The sequence below is a fragment of the Alexandromys fortis genome, unplaced genomic scaffold (assembly GCF_014885135.2).
Source record: "Alexandromys fortis isolate MF-2015 unplaced genomic scaffold, M_Fortis_MF-2015_v1.1 scaffold_79, whole genome shotgun sequence".
Taxonomy (NCBI): domain Eukaryota; kingdom Metazoa; phylum Chordata; class Mammalia; order Rodentia; family Cricetidae; genus Alexandromys; species Alexandromys fortis.
In genome coordinates this window covers 918,701-938,332 of record NW_026067964.1, presented here as the reverse complement: position 1 = coordinate 938,332, position 19,632 = coordinate 918,701, and the positions used below count along the sequence as shown (strand labels likewise).

Below are 19,632 nucleotides of genomic sequence, written 5' to 3'. Positions count from 1 at the left end.
ATGCAATAATTTAAATGGGGATGAAGCAAGGATGAGAGAAACGAGGAGGTAGAGCGGGAAAGCCAATCAAAAATAAAGGTATTTGAAACCTTTTTAAATTGATAATCTATTTAAAAATAGAAGAAGAGGAGGATGAGGAAGAGGAAGAGAGCTTGAAGGGAGGTAAACCTTGCATAAGCAGACAATGCTGTTCCCAAAAGTCATGTTATTAAATGGAAATCCCAGTGCTCTGTGTGGGTCCTCCCAGAGACCCCCAAACCACACAGGCTGTCGCTATTGTCCTTGATTAAACACTAGACCTAGTTGATAATAGTCTGTTGCTGAAGACATCACACATTTTGATGGCAGGACATAGAGAAATCAAGCTGCAGCTGAGCTGGAAGCTTCCTCCCTGCTGTGCTAGCTTCCGTAGTGCTAGGGGATACTATGTAAGCTGTTGAGGGAGTAAAGTTATCAACAGTTCACCCAGATGTGAACCCCTGAAACTACAATATCAATCTGCCAGGACAGATGAACCCCTGGTGCAGCAGTGGCATGACGTTGTGGGGTGACCAATTCCTGATTCGATCTGAGGTCCACTTCACAGGGGGGATTTGTGCCTGGTACTCTAAACCTGGTCAAAAACCCAGCGGGGAAGTCATAGGCCTTAGGAGGGCCTATCCTACTGTTGCTTCCCTAAAATACATTGTATAAAATTTCCTTCTAAATATTTATGTTCATAGCCATGTTAGTGCGCTTGGTTAGAGAAGCTTGTGTTTGCAGTGGGTGCACAGTTAATTGATGAGAATAAGTGACCACTGACTGTTTAGCCTTAAATAGGACTGTAATCAGAGTTTTTTCATCAGGACCACTTGGTCAACTCTGTCCTGCTAGCTGCTCCCAAATAACCACACAGAGACCTAATATTAATTACAAATGCTCAGACAGTAGCTTAGGCTTGTTACTAACTAGCTCTTACAACTTAAATGAAGGATAGTTTTATTTATGTTCTACCCTGTGGCTGGGTTCCTTATTTCAGTATGGCATGTTCATCTCTTGCATCCTCTACCTCTCACTTGCGATTCCTGAGACTCCATCCTTCTTCTTCCCAGTGTTCTCGCTGCCCCAAAAATCCTGCCTAGCCATTGGTCAGTCAGCTCTTCACTAACCAATAGGAGTAATACATATTTAGTGTACAAAACGATTGTTCCACAGCATAGAACATCTGTATTGCTTCCTAAAAGACCCAGAGACCGTTGTGGGAGAGGGGTGGAAAGAATGTAAGGACCAGAGGATGGGAAATAGTGTTTTGAAATACTATTCTGTGGATCTGACAGGGTTGTTATAGACTTGCATTAAATAGGCTACAATAACATTCATTATGGATGGGAGAAGCCCTATCCTTACCCGAGGAGCCTATAGGCAGCTAGTGAGTGCTAGAGGGGCAGCGTCACATTCCTTAGTGGTCTAGTGGGATAAGTTATCTGTGTTCAAATAAATAACCTCCCACCCATGCAGCCTGAATTAAATGTAGTGGGCCACAAAGAAAGACATGAATGTGAGGGGGGGTGCTCTTGTTGGGAAGAAAGGGTTTAGTAGGAGGGTAATGGGGTTAAAAAGAGTAACTGGTGATGGATATAACCAAATATATATTTATGAACTTGTGAAAGAATGAATAACTTTTAAGTTAAAGTCTATTTAATAAAGGGTATGTATATGTATAAAAGAAAGGATTTGGCCCACTATGATGGGCAGGCATGGTGATGGAAGGCAGCTGGTCACACCGCCTCTGCCCTTCGGGAAGCAGAGATGAATGTTGGTGCTCACCTTGCTCTCCCGCTTTTGCCCTGTATTCAGTCTAAGATCCCAGCCCACAGGACAGTGCTGCCGCATCGCTTTCTCTGTTGATCTGGAAATGCCCTGGCTACATGCTCAGACATGCTCTAAGAGGTCTGTCTCCTAGGTGACTTTCAAATCTCTCTAATCAACAAGGGAAATTAACCATAACAGAAGTTTTCAAAGAGAGGCAAGATCATTTCTTCTTGTAATTTCATGAATAGTCAGGACTGCAGTAAGTGGGCAGGACATGTCACTCGCCCTAGAAAAACCCACAGTCAGGGAAGAGGCCGGCCAGTGGCCAGGGCACACTCCAGCCTTGGTGTCAGTCTTGGTGTTTTCTGGGAGACACTCTGAGGAGGCTGAAATTCAAGCACACCCTGGCTTCTGAGGCATGCCGAGACTGACTAGGCAAACTCCACCCTGAATGCTGGCATTGCTCGTTCATTGCTAACCCTGCAGCAGCTTCAGGTGTTGGGAGCAGTGAGATCCCAGATCCTGAATTTCTTGTAATCCCCTGATCTGAGTGCCTACAGCTGCTCTGAGCATGAGACCTTCAGGAGTTCCTGATGGCAGGAGAGTGGTTTCTGGTGGGTTTGGCTGGGGTGTGGCTATCTCTATATAATCTGCCCCTGAACACAATAAAGGGGGCATTCTTGGGGAATTCAAGGGTGACCCGTGTCACTGTCTCTCTGTCTGTGTGTGCCTATGTATTTTAACCTCCAGCCCCCTTGCCCGAAGCTCAGCAACTGGGTGCCAGTGCACAGAGCGCAGACACGGGGGCACAGTGCGCAGCAATCAGGGCAGCTACAGTACCACTGGGTCTGTGGAAAACCATCTAGATGGGCAGCCACCAGCCACATACGATTTTTAGGCCCCTGATACTTGGCTAGCCTGAACATGTGCTAAGGGTAAAATATCCATCTGATTTTGAAGTCTTAATGTAAAGATGATTGCAAAGTGTCTCTACAGTATTTGTGCTGATTCTATGATAATATTTAACACACATGATATATAATAATATTCTAAATGATATTATTTAACACACACAATATTGAATAAAATACATAATTGAAATTAATTTCTTTCTAATGTGGTCACTAAAACATATATATATATAAAACCAATGTTTATTTGTATCCAACAGCTGATGTTGGTCACTTGGAAGCAGGTAGCATCAGGTAGCAGGGTTCCAGGCCATAGCACACAATCCGCACTCAGTGTAGAATAAAGAACAGAGCCGTGATGTTCTCAATGTTTGAACATGCAGGTTGTTGCCCCATCTGCTCAATGGGTCCTGACACACGCTTGCCATGTTCTCACTCTGCCCTCATCTGGCACAGCACAAAGATTGCGACATTTTAAGGGTCACATCCAGTCAAAGTCCAGGGGAAACAGAACTATGCAGATTGCCTTTCCTTATCTCCCTCATTAGCAGCAATGGCATCTTTGCAGTGCTCCTCCCAGCCACCTTTCCATACCCCATTTCCATGTGCCTCCTCCGTTATCTTGCCCGAGTCTTAACTCCATTTCGTCCCAGCAGAGGGCGTCCTTTCCTTCTGGGAACAGAACCAGCTCTTAGTTGCAGGAGACAAAGGCATAAGCTATGGGACCTTCTAAACGAGGTCATAAGAACAGTTTCAAAATCTGCAAGGATGGGCTAAAGCACACTCATTATCCAACCTAATGGCCTTGTTTCCTGTGTGACCATTGCTCAGAATTCCGTGTTCTGGTGATGCCTGGCTAAGAACTAGAGTCTAGGCTTCCTGTCATCTACTCAATGCATCTTCTCATGCTCGCCCACAGCCCTCTGCGCATTTACTAGGCAAGAGTAAGCTTAGCCCATTTACATTTAATGTAATTACTCATGTTTTGGAGGCCTAGGCTATCATATAATTTGATGATTCTGGAATGTCCTACCTAATTTATCCTTCTCTCTCTTTTCTCGACTGCTTCTGAACTGACTAAACTTTTTAAGCATTATTTTAGACATTAGTCTTTGCTTAGAAATGTTGGTATTTTGGAATTATCTATTTTTGGTAGGCAGCCTAAAGTTATAGTTGTTATTTATTATTTTATTTTAACTTTGCATTAACTTATCCAAATGTAATATGAATATCGATCTTTACCATTATCCTATGTAATTTGGAAACATCAAAAATTTAAACCCCATTCACTCTCATCTCAACTAATTTGTTATTTAGCAGTTTCTAATTCTGTGCAATTTTTAAATCCCACAAGATACTTTTTTGTCTTTATTTCTTTTTTCATCTTGGCCCTTCCATCTGAATCTTTTCACTTCTCCTTCCAGTATATGTTCTTGGATTTCCAAAACTCATTTAAACAAATGGTAATAGAATTTCTGATAATATAATTCTAGGATTCTAAGTGGGCATCTGTTTTCTTTCTCTGGGCTGATAATACAGTGTTACTGCCTTTTGACTTTGAAAAACCAGCTTTTTTTTTTTTTTTTTTTTTTTTTGGTTTTTCGAGACAGGGTTCCTGGGACTAGCTCTGTAGACCAGGCTGGTCTCGAACTCACAGAGATCCACCTGCCTCTGCCTCCCGAGTGCTGGGATTAAAGGCGTGCGCCACCATTGCTTTTTGAGTCCTTTGAAGGCCATGTGTTCTCTACCCCTCCTCGTACACACTCCCTCAGTTTCCAGCGGCTTCACTCTGCTGCTTCCGGAAGTGCCGTGTGGCAACATGCTAATCTTCCTGAATCTATGGATGTATTTCTTTCATCAGTTTTTAAATTGAGCCCAGCAGCTGCCATCCCCAGTGCTGGATCTGTTTGTGTTATTTCTGCTGTCTTGTTTTACTTTCTTAAGTGTGTTTTGTACCTGTGTCTGAATGATTCTTCTCAACACCTGAGTTTTAAGATATTTGTGAGGATCGTATTATCTTTTTCCAAAGAGAATTTTCCTTTTCTTCTAACAGATACTTGAGGCATTTCAAATTCAAATCAAAGCCTGAGGTTAGTGGCTCCCTGGACCACCTCTGTGATGTAAATCAAGACAGGAATTCTTTCCAGGAATTTGTTTACTTACAATTCGTGCTGTCTGAAGCCACTTGGAAATCCCAGCTTTAAGTAGGTTGACCTAGTAGAGTCCTCCCATCTGGGGGACGGCAGGTCTTGGCTTAGTCTCCCTCACACCAACATCCACCAACAAGGCAACCGCATTACAAACCGGTTTTGTAAGGATTGGCAAATGCCCTGAGGATGAAATCGGGTTTGAATGTTAGTCTTGTTCTCTGGGTTTTCCACTTCTGGCTTTCATTCTGTAAACTCTCACTATCTGGCTAATGCTTTGCCACTTGAAGTTGTTAAAACTTCAGATTTCCTAGTCTTCTATTACTGCAAACAGAAGTTTCTACTCCTATAGATCATCTTAAAGAAAAAGCTTTATGATTCTGTTTCCACTTCATGATTGTGAACTTGTCGGTCCCTACTGGATTACCAGAACCAACTCAAGGGGGGGGGGGATTTTCTTTGGCTCCTGGACTGAGAACGCATTTAGCATGGTGGAGTCGGCATAGAGGATGGAGTAGTGGAAGCAGAGAAGGGGGCTGGGTCATAAATCCCAAGACATCAGTCACCCAGTTCCTTCATCGAGTCCCATTTCCCAAAAGGTTCTACAGCTTCCAAAATAGCATGAAGTGCTACTGGACGCGGGGACACCATGTCCAAACTATCGCACAGTGGAAATGACATTGTGTGTGCTGACACCATGTCCAAACTATCCTACAGTGGAAATGACGTTGTGTGTGTTTCCGGGGAGATCTGGAGTGGCCTTGTTGCACCCACGCTTACTCGTTTGAAACCCTGAAAACATTTATGTCTTGAAATGAAAAAGATCCACATGGAGAGAAAGACATCAAAACCAACATAAAGAGAGAGGACTAGAGAGATGGCTCAGTGGTTAAGAGCACTGACTGCTCTTTCAGAGGACCGGGGTTTAATTCCCTGCACCCACACAGCTCACCTGCAGCTCACAACTGTCTGTAACTCCAATTCCAAGGAATCTGATGCCCTCTTCTGATCTCCAAGGACACTGCACACACGGTGCACAGACAGACATGAAGACAAAACACTCATGTACATTAAGTGAAATCTCAAAAGGACTTTTTTTTTTTTCCCAAAGGAGAGAAAACCCCAAGCAAAACAGGAGAATGAGTTGATATCTGGGGTAAACTGCTAAGGACCGAGTTTAAGGCCCAGAGTCTAAAGGAACACAGAAGTTCATGGTGGATTTATCCCGTGCCAAACACACAATACTGCGCGACGAGCTCCGGAGTGCATCAGTGGAAGCAAAATTGCTGTTCCCTAGGCCTCCAGGCCTGCAGGACCAGATGGGCCAGGTAAGCACAGTTGGGGAGGAGTCACAGCTCCAGGTAAGCATGGTTGGGGAGGAGTCACAGCTCCTTACTTCAATTCTGATGGGGAAATGTCTTCCAGTGGTGACAGGCAGCTGGGAGCTTGTCGGAAGACAGAGCAGTGATTGTTGAAACAAATGTTTAGATTCAGAACCAGAAATGAAGCCGAGGCAGGAGGAGCATGAGCTGGAGGCCAGCCTGGGTCACATAAAGAAAACTTGTCTTTACAAAAGAAAGAAAGGGACGAAAAGAAAGAGAGAGAAGGAAAGAGAAAGAGAAAAAGGAAAACGAGGAAAGAGAAGTGAGATCCCCATGATTGGCTTAAGAATGACCTGTCTAGAAAGTCTTGTGCTTCTTGAAGCCAGGGGGGATTTTTGAAATGGAATCAGAGGAGAGAAATTGGGGTGGGGTGGGGAAAGCCCAGAAGTTCTGATGGCCTCATGGCATTTGTGTCTGTCTCAGAGGGCTCTCTTCCCATCCACAGTTAGCGCGCCCTCCTCATCTGGGGAGCCTTCCTGCTCAGGAGCTTTGAACTGTGGGAGGGCGGCCAGCTCCATTCCCTTCTCCCAACAAATCACAGCTGGGGCGGGGGTGGGGGTGGGGGTGGAGGTTGGGGTGAATTCAGAGAAGTCAGTTTTCCTCGGCTGTACCCCGTTTTAATGATTGTGGCCCCTTTTTAAACAGAGCCCCATTTTTGTGACTGAAAACATCCTGCATACTGTCAAATATAACTCCTGAATTTGCTCTTTTGTGATGTTATTTTCAGTAGAAGATTGGGAAAGAGGCTGGAGAAATGGCTCAGGAGTGAGAGCATTTGCTGCACAGAGTGAGTTGTGACCTCAACACCACACATATATTATACACACACACACACACATATGCACTCACACATGTATACACACGGACTCACATGTGCCCATACACATACACAACACACACACACATGCACTCATTCACACGCACATGCACTCACACACATACACACAGAGACTCACACACATACACATATGCACTCACACGCACATTCACATGCGTATACACACACACACACACACACACACACACACACACACACACTGGAAAAGGTAACGATGTTTTTATGTGTAATATAAGGCTCTTTACCCTTACCCCAACCCCACCTCTCCAGTTCTCACCAGCATTGTATTTTAGTAATATTCCTACGGGAAGGAAATAATCCAAGGAATAGCTGTAGGCTGAGTGCCTGGTGTCAATCAAGACAAGGGCCTGCTGTCAGCTCCCAGACTTGAACACCACCTCGGAGACTCAGGGCCCAGCAAAACCAAGGCCAACCTCCCAGTCCGTCTGCAGCTCTTCCTGTAACTAGAGGTCTTTTCCTGTGTTTGAACTCGCCACCAATGGCTGTTCTACCAAAGGTAAACAGCAGAAGTCTGGGCAGTCCTCTCTGTTCCCAAAAGAAAGCTTTTAACTTTTCTTTTGGAGGAGGAAAGGGGGTCGTTTGAGGACTAGGTGGAGGAAGGGAGGGAGGAGGCTAGACCAGAGGAGACACAATGACCCCAGCGGCTGCCCTGCTGTGACTCTTACTTCTTGTTCGTTCTCTCTTCACCTCTCTCGTTATTTTTGGCTGGCTCCTTTGTGCGGGCTACCTTCCATTCGCTGACAGCTGCTTTGAACATCAGTCAGAGCGGGTCACCTGCCAAGCTGTGCGCCTCTGGTCACATCCCTCTGAGGGTTCCCTGTTTGTTAGCTTCAAAGCCCTGCGCAAGTGGTAACTCACCTCCTTCAGAGTGGGTATTCAAAGAAGAGGAAGCCTGGGCCAGAGTTACAAAACCTGGGAGATTAAGGCTGGAAGGAGAAGAAATAAGAACCAAAGAACAGTGGCAGCCCCTGCCAGGCCCTGGTGGCTGGTACAGGAAAGACAGGGGCAAAAGTCAGATGGGAATGCATCTGGCCTAGTTCTTCCCGCTCTTTGGATTTAAAATGTTTCTCCAGGAGGCTCAGCACGGGTGACATCTCAGAAACATGGCTTGCAGGGGAGTCAGGAGAGTGAGTGGCGGACGGAGCACCTCCACGCCACTTCTTTCTGGTGTCATTTTTATTTTTTTTATTCAGCCAGCCATTCAGCAAATGGTTATGGAGCAGCTGGTGCCCAGAAGTGACTTCCTGACCCAGCACAGGCGATCCTGGTCAATTCCCGTGAAACTTACGTTCCCTCTTAAGTCATGGAAGCCTTTGGACAAAGGGCTCTGTGGGTTTGTTTTTCATACGTAGATATTTCTAATGTCTAACTTTCTGAGCATTAACGGGCATGCATAAAACGGGTATATAGTTTGTACCGTACGAAACAAATTAATAAATCTGTCACAACTTCAAACCTACCAAGGAAAGGCACTTTTAAAGGACTTGCCTAGAAGTCACCTCCACCCTCTCCAGCCCTGCAGATGCAGGGGAGAAAACAAAGCAGCAGGAAGGTGTTGTGGGTGTGGGTCTGCCGTCTCCCAAGGGTCCCCACTGCATCTCATCTGCCTGCTGTCTCACTGGTCAGGTATTTGAACACTTTGAGAAGACTGAACTCACCCTCCCTTGGTTGGTGTTCAGGATGCAATGGTTAGCAGCTCTGCTTAGCGTCAGAGTCAGACTTCTAGAAAAACCTGTGAAGATTCTCAGCTGGGATATCTGGTTGGAAAAGTTCAAGCCCAAAGCTGTAAACTAGAAGCCTCCTGGATGCTAACTCCATTAGCTATCTGTCGCTGCATAGCAAACTGCGTGAAAACTTAGTGGTAAAACCAGCAACACCGAAAACCAAAACAAAATATCAGTGCTGTGGTCTGAACGTATCCCTAGAAATCGTGCATTAGAAAGTTCGTCCCAGTGTGTCAATCCTATGAGGTAGTGGTGCCTTTAGGAGTGATGAGGTCATGGGGGCCTTCATGGGTGGATTAGTGGTGTTCTCATGGGCCATCACAAGAGTGGGCCACGATGAACTGAGACCTCCCCCATGTTTTGTCTCCTCCAGAAGTGCCTGCTTGTTCTTGCGATTCTCCGTCATACGAGACAGAAAGGTCCTCACCGGCTACCTTTACCCAGACTTGGACTTACAACCGGTAGACCCCTGAGCTAAATGAACAGTTCTTTTACATATACCAATGAATGGAGACAAAAAATTATTGTCTTGCAGATTCTGTGGCTTGGCAATTCAGAGTGCATGGGTGTGTTGTCTCAGAATCTCTCATGAGGGTGCAGTGGGAATGGCGAGGACTGGAAGGGCTGCTGTCACCTGAAGGCACCACAGTGACATGACCGGTTCAGATACCAGACAGCTTCGGCTCTCTTCCACGTGGTCCTTTCCATAGACTGCTTGGGTGTTGTGGCAAACGGCTTGCTCCCCAGAGCAAGCGCTAGCACTAGAGTGTGGGCGTGATAAGCTTTGGTGCCTTTGATGACCTTGTCCTCAGGTCCCTCACTGTCACTTTTGCCGAATTTATTTTTCCTTTAGGACTAAACCACCAATCCTGGGAAAGGATGGGGAATCAGGTGTTTTTGAGCAAATAAAGTGGGCATATTTTAAGAGTATCCTTAGGTTCCGTTTACATAAAGAGTTTATTTTTCTTAGAGAATTCTATAGCACATTACCGGTGCGGAGCATTTTTAATTTTAATTTAAAAATATTTATTTAATAAGTATGGGTGTTTTGTTTGCAAGTATGTCTGTATACTACATGCATGCCCGGTACATGCAGAGTCAGAAGAGGGTGTCCTAACCCCTGGAACTGGAGTCGTGGATGGTAGCGAATTGCTCTGTGAGCTGGGAACTGAATTCAGGTCGTCTGTAAGAACAAGTGCCCTTAACTGCTGAGCCATCCCTCCAGCACCGAAATATCGTTTTATCTGCTGATACGTTTCTGCATATCTTTAAAGCAAAACCATGCTCTCGTTACTCTAGTCAGCAAAATTAGTGCTAGTTCCACAGTAGTTATAGAAGTAATCCGTGATTCTGACATTTAAAAACACATAGAAGTTCTAATATTGGTCTTTTGTTGCTTTGGCAGGTAGCAGGGACAGGGTGGGGTTTGAGTCAGGGTTTCCCTGTGTAGCCCTGACTGTCCTGGAACGCACTCTGTAGACCAGGCTGGCCTCGGGTGTGCGCCGCCATGCCCAGCTCTGTCTTTTGAAAGGTTTTGAAGTAATAAGGTCTCAGCCCACCAACTCTGTGTTCTCACATAGTTACAGACCTTTGGTGTTTTGTGACTGATCAGTTAACCCTGCTTCTCTTCACACCCTCTTACACTACACACGTACGTTATTTTACAAGTTTGCGTTAGCTGCGAGGCGCCTTCATGCATTTGCATTTGCGTCCAAATACAGTGCAGAGGCAGTGAGGCCAGATGACAGGCTTGAAGAAGAGGGGGCCCTGACCCTCGTGTGAGCCGATGCTCAGAAGATGAAGGAAAGAAACTCAACTGGAAATCGAGTTTTATTAGAGCAGCTGTGGCCTTGTGGTCTTCTCTGGGGAAAGGGTTCTGGGGCTAGTTCATAGCTCTTTGGCATTCTGAATGCACGTCCAGCCTGCTTTAGTGACCCAGATCAGGCCAAGGTTCAGGGCTTTGTGTCCTCTGTCTGGAAAGACTAACTGAAGAGTGTGGGATCCGTGAAAACTACTGACACAGAGCCGCCAGCCGATTTAATGCCTATATAAGAAGTCTTTTGTTGTTTCTTGCGTGGTGTACGCACAGGCTCCGGGATGCTCTTGGAGCGCCTGTGAGGAGAAGACAGGCTTTGCCACCACTTTAGCAGAGGACACTGAGGTTGGCAATACTGGAGGACTCGAGTGCTAACCTCTGGAGTGACTATACAGCCTTAGAATGCAGATGGGGGACATTTTTATATATAGATTATATGTGTATAATCACACACACACACACACACACACACACACACACACACACACACACACCTCCTTTAGTTTCCTGAATGTATATCCTAAAATTCTCCCTGAAGATCCAATTCACCAGTGGCCAATAATTTAGCCATGGTCACATAAGTTTGGAAGCTTGTAGATAGACTAACATGGAAGCTCCCGGACAATGGTGTGCCCTGGGGGGAGCGGGGGAGGAGCTTTGTTCCGTTTCTACACATCCCTCCCTGCTCATCTCCACCTGGTGTGCTTAGCTATCCTTTGCAGCATCCTTTGCAGCATCCTTCAGGACAAAGTAGTGAGCAGCTTGGTGCTTCCCTGAGTTCTGAAAGTTGCTCTGTCAAATTATTGAAGCCAAGGAAAGGGTTCTGAAAGCCCAGCTCATAGGCAGCTGGTTAAAAACACAGGTGAAACAACTTATGGATTTGCGATTGGTGCCGGGACCGGTGAGCAGGCTCCTGAAACCGAGCTCACAGCTTCTGGCCAAATGGGTTCTCTCCGTAGACAGTGTCGGAACAGAACTGGGTTAGAGGACACTGATATCTGATGCAGAGCTGTTTGCTTGCTCGGTGTGTAGGGAAGAGTGTGTGCTCGCGAGGGTAGTGAGTGCTCTATGCAGCCAGAGAAGCTGGGTTTGTATTCTCTTCTTCTTGGTCTCAGATACGCCGTACAGCGATGTGTGCCCAGTTCTAACACTACCGATTCACCTTGTGCGGCAGAGTTGGCTTAGACAATGTCAACCTTGGCTCTAACACAGAACAGCTAGCATGTATTCTCCTCAACTCTAGTCGTCAGCATGCCTGGCTGGATTTCTGATAGTTCTCACCAGGACCATCAACACAGCCCATACATTAGAACTGCCTGTCCGCATTTATTCTTGCCTCTCCATAATCCACCTTTGCACAAGGACCAAGCTACGTGGAAATCCCATCTCTTGCGTGAAAACTGCAGTGGTTTTCCATCCTTCTTGTGATCGACCATGCTGCCCTTCCCTAAGTTTCCCTTCACCATCTTTTCTTGGCTCATGTTCGTTCTTTGGGCCTCAGTTGACACACAGTTTTCCCTGGGAAAGACCCTTTATCTAAGCAGTGAAGATTGTTTAGGAATCCAGGCACGATCTGTTTAATTCGCCTAATATAGCTCTTGCCTCTATCAGGCAAACAAAATCCAGAAGAACATTGACTGTTCCCAGCATGGAGCCTTAAGGGGCACACACAGACTTGCTCACCAAATGATCGCTTAGTGAGCTTCTTGGCCATCCATTTTTGCTTCTCCAGTAAAGCAAAGTTTTCCCCAATTTTAGGTACCGTTCATTGTGTTTTTGCTTCTTGACGGGGATTGTTTATGTAGAGGGCAAAGTCAGTTGTTTCCATGGCTTAAAATTAGGGTTCCAAGAATTGAGGAGTTTGTAATCTCGCTGGTGGCGTGATGCTGAAATGGTGGTGGCCGTGCCGTGACTACACATTCCCAGCCACGGGGATGGGTGGCCGGTGGCAGCACCTCCTTCACAGAGCCGTTGTCTCCTTAGGTAGATCATGACTTTCCAAAAATACACAGTGCCACCCCAATGCACAGTAACTGTATGATGACTCTGAGAGACTTCCTTCCCCAGCAACCTGTTCAAATGCATCCTCCATATCGTTTTTCCAGGCAAACGAAGCAAACTCAGACTAAAAAGAAAGAAAGAGCTGGGGTGGTGGCGCACGCCTTTAATCCCAGCACTCGGGAGGCAGAGGCAGGCGGATCTCTGGGAGTTCGAGGCCAGCCTGGTCTACAAGGGCTAGTTCCAGGACAGGCTCCAAAAGCCACAGAGAAACCCTGTCTCGAAAAACCAAAAAAAAAAAAAAAAGAAAGAAAGAAAGAAATGAATATTGCCGAGATTTTAAGAGTTGCATTTTGAAAAACCTCAGGGCTTGGCAGAGGGAGACAATAAATCAAAGAGACAATGGATATTTCAAAGCATTTTCAGGCTGGAGATTCAGACAACCCTTTGACACCGTAGGATGATAGAACTCTGCTTGTCCTCGTGGAACCCAGAGGGCAATAGAGACTTGTAGTCCACAGAGCCCCAAGACAGAAAGTTCACCACTGAGGCTGGAGATCAGGAGCCATCGTCTCCAGGTCTCTGCACCCTGATGGCCCATTCATGCTTCTCAGGCACTTTGTCAGCGTTTCCGGTTATCACCAGATCCTCAGATCAAATCCATATGATTAGAAAAGAAACCATGAGGCTGTGTATCCCAGGTGCGAGGAACTGGATGCCAAAGGAAGTCCAACCAACCAACCAACCAACCAACCAACCAAAAAATAGTGAGTCACTGGAGAGACCTCTCTTCCCAGAGAGAAACGAGACCTGCCTCTGACCTTTAAGAAGACATCTGGTAGGGACAGATGTGATGCTGTATATTAGAAGTGACTCAGAGCGGCAGACATGTAAATTGTGGTTTAGTTCCAACTTGAAGCACCAGGCAGCAAAGAGATGGGATGAACTGCTAACTCTCCCAACACTGGGGAGGAATCTTGAGAATGGCAAGGCCGAGAAAGCCCAAGGAGATAAGCAAAAGCCAGCTTCATTCCGTATGCAACTTCAATAGCATGTTGTTAGACATTAAGATGATGTCCCCTGAGGACAGGCGTGGCAGAAGGAGCATGAAATCCCTGCTGGCTGTGGACGCGGACGACTCAGACCGACGTATTTCTGGACTTTCACTGAGCGGTACAGGAAACTCCTGGTTCACTTTTCAGAATGTACATTCTGCTTCCATCCTACCTCCACCTTGGCTTCCCACCCCCAGGACCTGGGACTAAATTGCTCCCAGGGTGAACAGAAGGCCCCCGAGTTCTTGTCACCATAGCCGAGGGTGTCCGTGAGTTGGGATGGCTGAAAAATGGGAAGCGGTTATGAGCTGAGTTCACATGGGGAGAGAGGAAGCTGGTCCTGATGTTGAGTTGTTAGATTACTGTTTTGGTTCCATCATTGTTTTCTCCAAGTTCCATGGGTCTACGGCCCTGTCTGGCCAACTCAAATGATCTCGAATGAGTCATGCTATGTGGAGATTATGGAGGTGGGGATCTACACCCAGGTTACATCCGTGTCACACACGCGTCCTCACAGTGGCTCAGCACAGGTTCCCAGTCCCTTCTCCCTCGGTGGGGTCCAGAGCAGCCTCCAGGAGCTCACTAGACCTTAGAGACTGACCCAGATCTCTCTCAGGAGGCCTGGTTTCTTCAGGACTGAGGAAGTTTCAGTTTCTGACACCCAGTGGTGAGGGGACAAGGCTCCTAGGTGACTTTCCAGATGACTGGCACTGCAGGAAAGAGGAAGAGGCCTCACTGTGGCTCCAGCAGGCAGGTTACAGCCAGGTGTCTGCATGGAGCAACTTCCAGGAGCCCTGTGTGCATCCCAAGAGCCCACTAGAGGTCGATGCCTGGAAGCCAAGCCCAGCACAATGAGTGGACATGTCCCTGTCCAGGCTCTCTTGGGTGGGTCAGCTAGCCTTGAGAAAACAACAGGGTTCAACGTGACAGTCCCCACATTCTAGAGACTTGAAAGGGAAATCCTTTGGATTGGGTCTGGACTCCTGGGGCTCAGCCTGGCCTGGCCTGAGGCTGCAAGAAGAATAACAAGTAGGAAAAGCCATGGGGTGTGACTGGCTGCTCAGGTGAAGGTTTCTTGGCTGCAGGGTCTCTCGGTTGCTCCCCCACCCCATCCATTGCTGTAATGACCAATGCCCACCCTCTCCCTATGGCTCCCACCAGCCTCTCTCTCATGACCCACTTGGTATGCTAAGCCTCTGTGCTCCAAAGCTGCAGGATTCCTCCCAGTTGTGCCCACCGGTGCCTCCCCTCTGAAGCCTCTGCTTCTCCTCTTGCCAGCTTCCTTCTCTGTTGTGTTTCTCTTGCCTTCCTGGCTCTCCATTTTTCTTATCCTCCCCTCCCCACAGAGGCAGGATGCAGAGGAAGGCCAGCAGAGGGCAAGGGCCCTGGAGAGGACTCAGGAGGCAGGTGAGTGCTTGCTCCCCACTGCCTTGTGTGCCTTTGGAGTTTTGCCGGCTGTTGGTGCTCTCACCTGTGGGGACAGGCTCATAGGCCGGAGTCTGTGGGAGAATTGGATGCATCACAACCGCAAAGAATGGGGTCACCCCAATTCATATAAACACGAAGACCACCCGTTCTTAGGCCCTCTCTGACCTTGCACACGTTCAGACAGACAGGTAGATAGACAGAGACACAGATGTAGAATGAAATCGTGGGATAAACACTCAATGCCTTGGACTATAGTACCCAGGGGAAATTGTCATACGAACTCTGAACCCAAACCTTGCTTTCTGTGAAGTCACCTTTCCCATGGCCATCCAGCAGGTATGCTCCCCACCCCACCCCCTTTTTTCCCACTATCAAGTGAATCGAGGAAGCAACTTATAAACAATATATCTTGTGCCACCAAAAGGGACCACAACTGCTGTTTCCTGTTTGTGGTGGCAATGGTCTTAACTGAATGAACAGAGGGCAGGAGACTCACAGTGCTAATTGCAGGATTTGACTCCAGCTCCCTCTGTAAGTGTAAGCATGCTTCAGGGAGCCCAGGCCTGCCCACTGCGCCCCAGCTCCCTCCCCTGAAGTCAAAACATTCCTCAGAGAGCCCAGGCCTGCCCACCAAGCCCCAGCTTCCTCAGTAAGTGCAGGCAAGCTTCAGGGAGCCCAGGCATGCCCACCGAGTGCCAACTTCATCTTCAGTAAAGGATGCTCAGTCCATTTTTTTTTCTGCCCCTACTCAGCCTTCCCTCCCTCCTTCAGAAACAGAGATTGATTTATCTAAGACCTCAGCTGTTTCATGGTATTTTCAAAACAAATTAACACCTCTCTTCTAGAGTTCCATAGGTGACTACATCCAAGAAAGACAGGACAGTGGAAACAACATTCAGAGCTAGCCATGGCCTGGCTGCCAGCACTGTGCTCAGTGGCTTCTTTTCCTTTTTCGTCCATCAGCAAAGATGGAGCCAGACTCGGCCCACTGCACAGAGCTCGTGAGGAGCTGTTCAATCATGAGGAACTCGAAGAGACCTGGAGTGAGCCAGGGAACCGTAGAACCAGAGGTTTCTCGAAGCAGCTAGGGGAAGCCAAAAGGCCTGGGTGACCAGCCACCGCACCCTTGGTTAAAGGCTGCAGGTTTCTTTGGTTAGCACAGCAGCCCAAATGCTCCCCGGCTGAGAGTCGACATGACATGATTTGTTCCTTTTGGGCCGTGTCAGTTCTGCAAGCCAGATACCAGAGTCTGCGACTCAGGAGAGCCTGCATTTGTTTGGACAGGATAGGGCCACTCAGGAGTTTCCATCTCACTAAAGCTCCCAGGGCAGTGAGCATATTTGAGGAATTCTTTTTCGTAAAGATTTTCTTCCTTTCTTCCCACCCCCCCCCAACATTTTTGTTTAAGAGAAAATGAGATGTCTATCTTCTGTTTCCTTATTTTTTTTCAGGAAAGCGAAGGGTTGTTGACTTCCTCCCTCTCCCCTCCCTTCCTTCCTTCTTCCCGAAGGTACTCATCTGAGAAAAAGAGAACGAAGTATTGTTCCTGTTCTCCTTCTTAAGTCATTTGAAACACTGTCCCTGCGAGTTCTTTAAGTTCCCCTGCAGTCTGTACACAAGAGAAAGAGGGAGAGAGAGAGAGGGAAAGACAGAGACAGCCAGAGACCAGGTAAAGCGGCGGGGCCGCAGCCTCTCAGCCCTCAGGAGCTGGTAAGTGACCACACAATCCTTTCTACCTTCATTTCAATGTCCTTGCGATGGAGGCTGACCCGGCATCTTGCACAGAAACCACTGGGCTGCTTCTTAATCAAAAGGTGTGACTGATGGATGGCCCAGAATGTGAACTCATGCCTCTTTGCAGAAGAGAATATGAACGCTTGGCACAGCTGAGGCTGGCAGAACTGGAAATAGAATTGCATCGGGGCTGAGGAGGACGCTGTGTGAAATCTGAATTATTTTTTTGGCACAGACTACTTGGTTGGGTTAACTAGGAGCTACTGGGACATGTGGTAATGTCCCACTGGTGGGATCACTGCTCCCCAGGGCTGCATCCTGGGAACCCCCTTGGGGTGTCTGTTGAGAACTGCTATTTGCTCAGGGGTTTTGTTAAATTGTCTGTCTTGAGGTCCCTTTCTGCTTTCTCCTTTCCACTCTGTACTCCACGGTCCTCACAGGGAACTATTCATGTGTGACTGTCGCTCTGTCACTGGAGAGGGAGGAGAAGGAGGGCAATATTGCTCTGCAATAGTGCTGCATGTGGGGGGCTTCTGGGAGAGGCACCCCATGTGGGGTAAATGTAAATGTACTGTCCACTGTCAATGGGGGGGTGTCATGTGCTACACAAAAGAAGGCAAAGATTCGAGGGCGTATAGCTTTGGTTTTGAAAATCCGCATGTGACTGGAATGGGAGGATTTAGATTGATTGCTTGTGTCAGGAAAAATGAAAAGCTAAGACACGGATGCAATTGAAAAATAGTCTCTCAGAGCCTGCTCTTCTAGGCAGCAGACAGAACAGCGCAAAGAAGCCGGGCGTAGATACACGGTGCCCCCGGTGTTTAAACGTCCAAGTTGTCTCCTTTGCATTTGTCACAGAGGATAATGTTACCCAGAACTTATTATGGCAAGCCATGAGGGAGCCAGGATCATGTTGTCAAAAACAGGTCACCAAGGTCGGGCCAAGACGGGGACGTGGCTGCTGATATTAATAATTTGATCCAGTGAGGTGCTGGATGGGGAGAAGGCAGGGGCCACGCACACTTCTTGACCTATTCATTTCGATGGTGGGTAGGGGCTGAAATCCTCAGGGCAGAAAGAGTGCGACACAGCTAGCTAGTGATTTTAAGATTAATTTGTTCAGATTATGTTTTAACCACGATCAGGTAATGAATCTTTATTCAAAACTGAGCCATCTTCTTAATAAAGGTGAGAAAAATCTAATAGAACTGGACGGTTAATGTAGGGTTTGTCCTACGTTATTAACAGGCTTATTTTTTTGTTTGTTTGTTTCAAAAAGAAAATGCTTTCCTTAGAATTCCTATAAAACGCGCAACACGGAAGAGGCATGAGTGGCATTGCCCACTAAAGAATTGAATGAGTGTGTGACAGTGGTGGCCAGTGGGGCCCAGCTCTCCTACCACCTACCCCAGCCACCCCATCTTACCCACCTCAGGGCAGCAGGCTCTAAGCCTGGTCCTTTTGGGCATTTCGCATGAGTTCTCGGCCAGTGTAACCCCAGAAGAAATGCAGAGCTGCGCAGGACCCTGCTTGGCTCCTTTCGGTTTCATTTCTCCTGGTATCATTAATATCCCAAGTAAAAGAATAGCACGGGGGACTTCGCTTATGCAGAACGAGTCTCAGATGTGATGTGAGGGGAGCCAAATGACTTCAGGGTCACTCTGTTTAAAGACAAGTCAGGCAAAAGTGGGGGGACCATGTTCACTGTATCCCTTCATGGGGGCCAAGACTAAGGAGCTGGGGTAGTGAGGTCATTGCCAGGATAGCTGTTGGATACTGTGGGGGTGGGCAGAGGCTCAGGAAAAAAAAATCCTCCAGGGACTTTAGCCTAGGTCACTGCTACTCAATTTATCTTTTATTCAACTCCAAAGAGCGTGTTGGCATTTGTGGAAATTTCCAGAGTGACTCTCCTTTAGGGACATTATAGGCTCCTTTTTGGTCTCATTAGGGAAATTCCAATTTGGAACGATCCAGAACTCATACAAGACTTCATCAATTAATTCCTGCCAAAACAGTCCCAATAACTAAATTACCAATATGTCGTCTATAATTGGGGCGGTGTTAGAGATTGAACTTATGGTGCGTGCTAGGCGCTTGTTCTTCCATTGGCCATGCCCCGCCCTCAGTTAAATAAGTTCGGGTCTTGTCATGCTCTGTGTACCCCAGGGCTGTGTGTGCATGGGTGACCCGGATGAGAGCAGGCGGAGCACCAATAGCACAGGCCCCAGGAGATACAAACTGAGCTTGAATTTCAGTCTTGTCATTTAGTGATTGTGGGGTTCAGGTCAGAGCAGGTCTTAAGTCTGTGTCCCAAAATGTAAAACTGCATTAATACAATCAGTTCTGAGAATTAAGCGGAATTGTGGATGAGCAGCAGGTAGCGCAATGCTCTGAAAGTCACGGTGGCAATCACTGCCAGCCATGATTTTTTTTCAGAGTTATATGTTCATACTTAGGTAGCCCGTGTTTTGAAAATTGAGAGAATAGACTAAAATTCCCATCTTTGGGGTAATTGTTCTTGCTTGATACTATACCAATGATTTAGCAAAAGAGATTATTCCTTGTAATAAAGTTGGGCACACACCAAGCACACTTATCCTGAACCAACCCCTCTCTCTCTCTCTCTCTCTCTCTCTCTCTCTCTCTCTCTCTCTCTNCTCTCTCTCTCTCTCTCTCTCTCTCTCTCTCTCTCTCTCTCTCTCTCTCTCTCTCTCTCTCTCTCTCTCTCTCTCCAGTTTTTCAAGACAAGGTTTTCTGTGTAGCCTTGACTATCCTGGATCTCACTCT

The 19,632-nt window shown here is 47.1% G+C and overlaps 1 protein-coding gene and 1 long non-coding RNA gene across 2 annotated transcripts in view; both read left to right on the top strand.

Annotated features, from left to right (window-relative positions):
* The window catches only part of LOC126508532 (uncharacterized), a 388,666-nt gene that overhangs the window by 236,505 nt on the left and 132,529 nt on the right, over positions 1 to 19,632 (top strand). The gene's annotated exons all lie outside the window — the stretch shown is intronic.
* Positions 16,535 to 19,632, top strand: part of Znf366 (zinc finger protein 366) — a 63,088-nt gene continuing 59,990 nt past the window's right edge. Inside the window, exon 1 of the mRNA XM_050153828.1 lies at positions 16,535 to 16,821. The gene's annotated coding sequence lies outside the window, so the exon portion shown is untranslated. The remainder of the gene's footprint in view (positions 16,822 to 19,632) is intronic.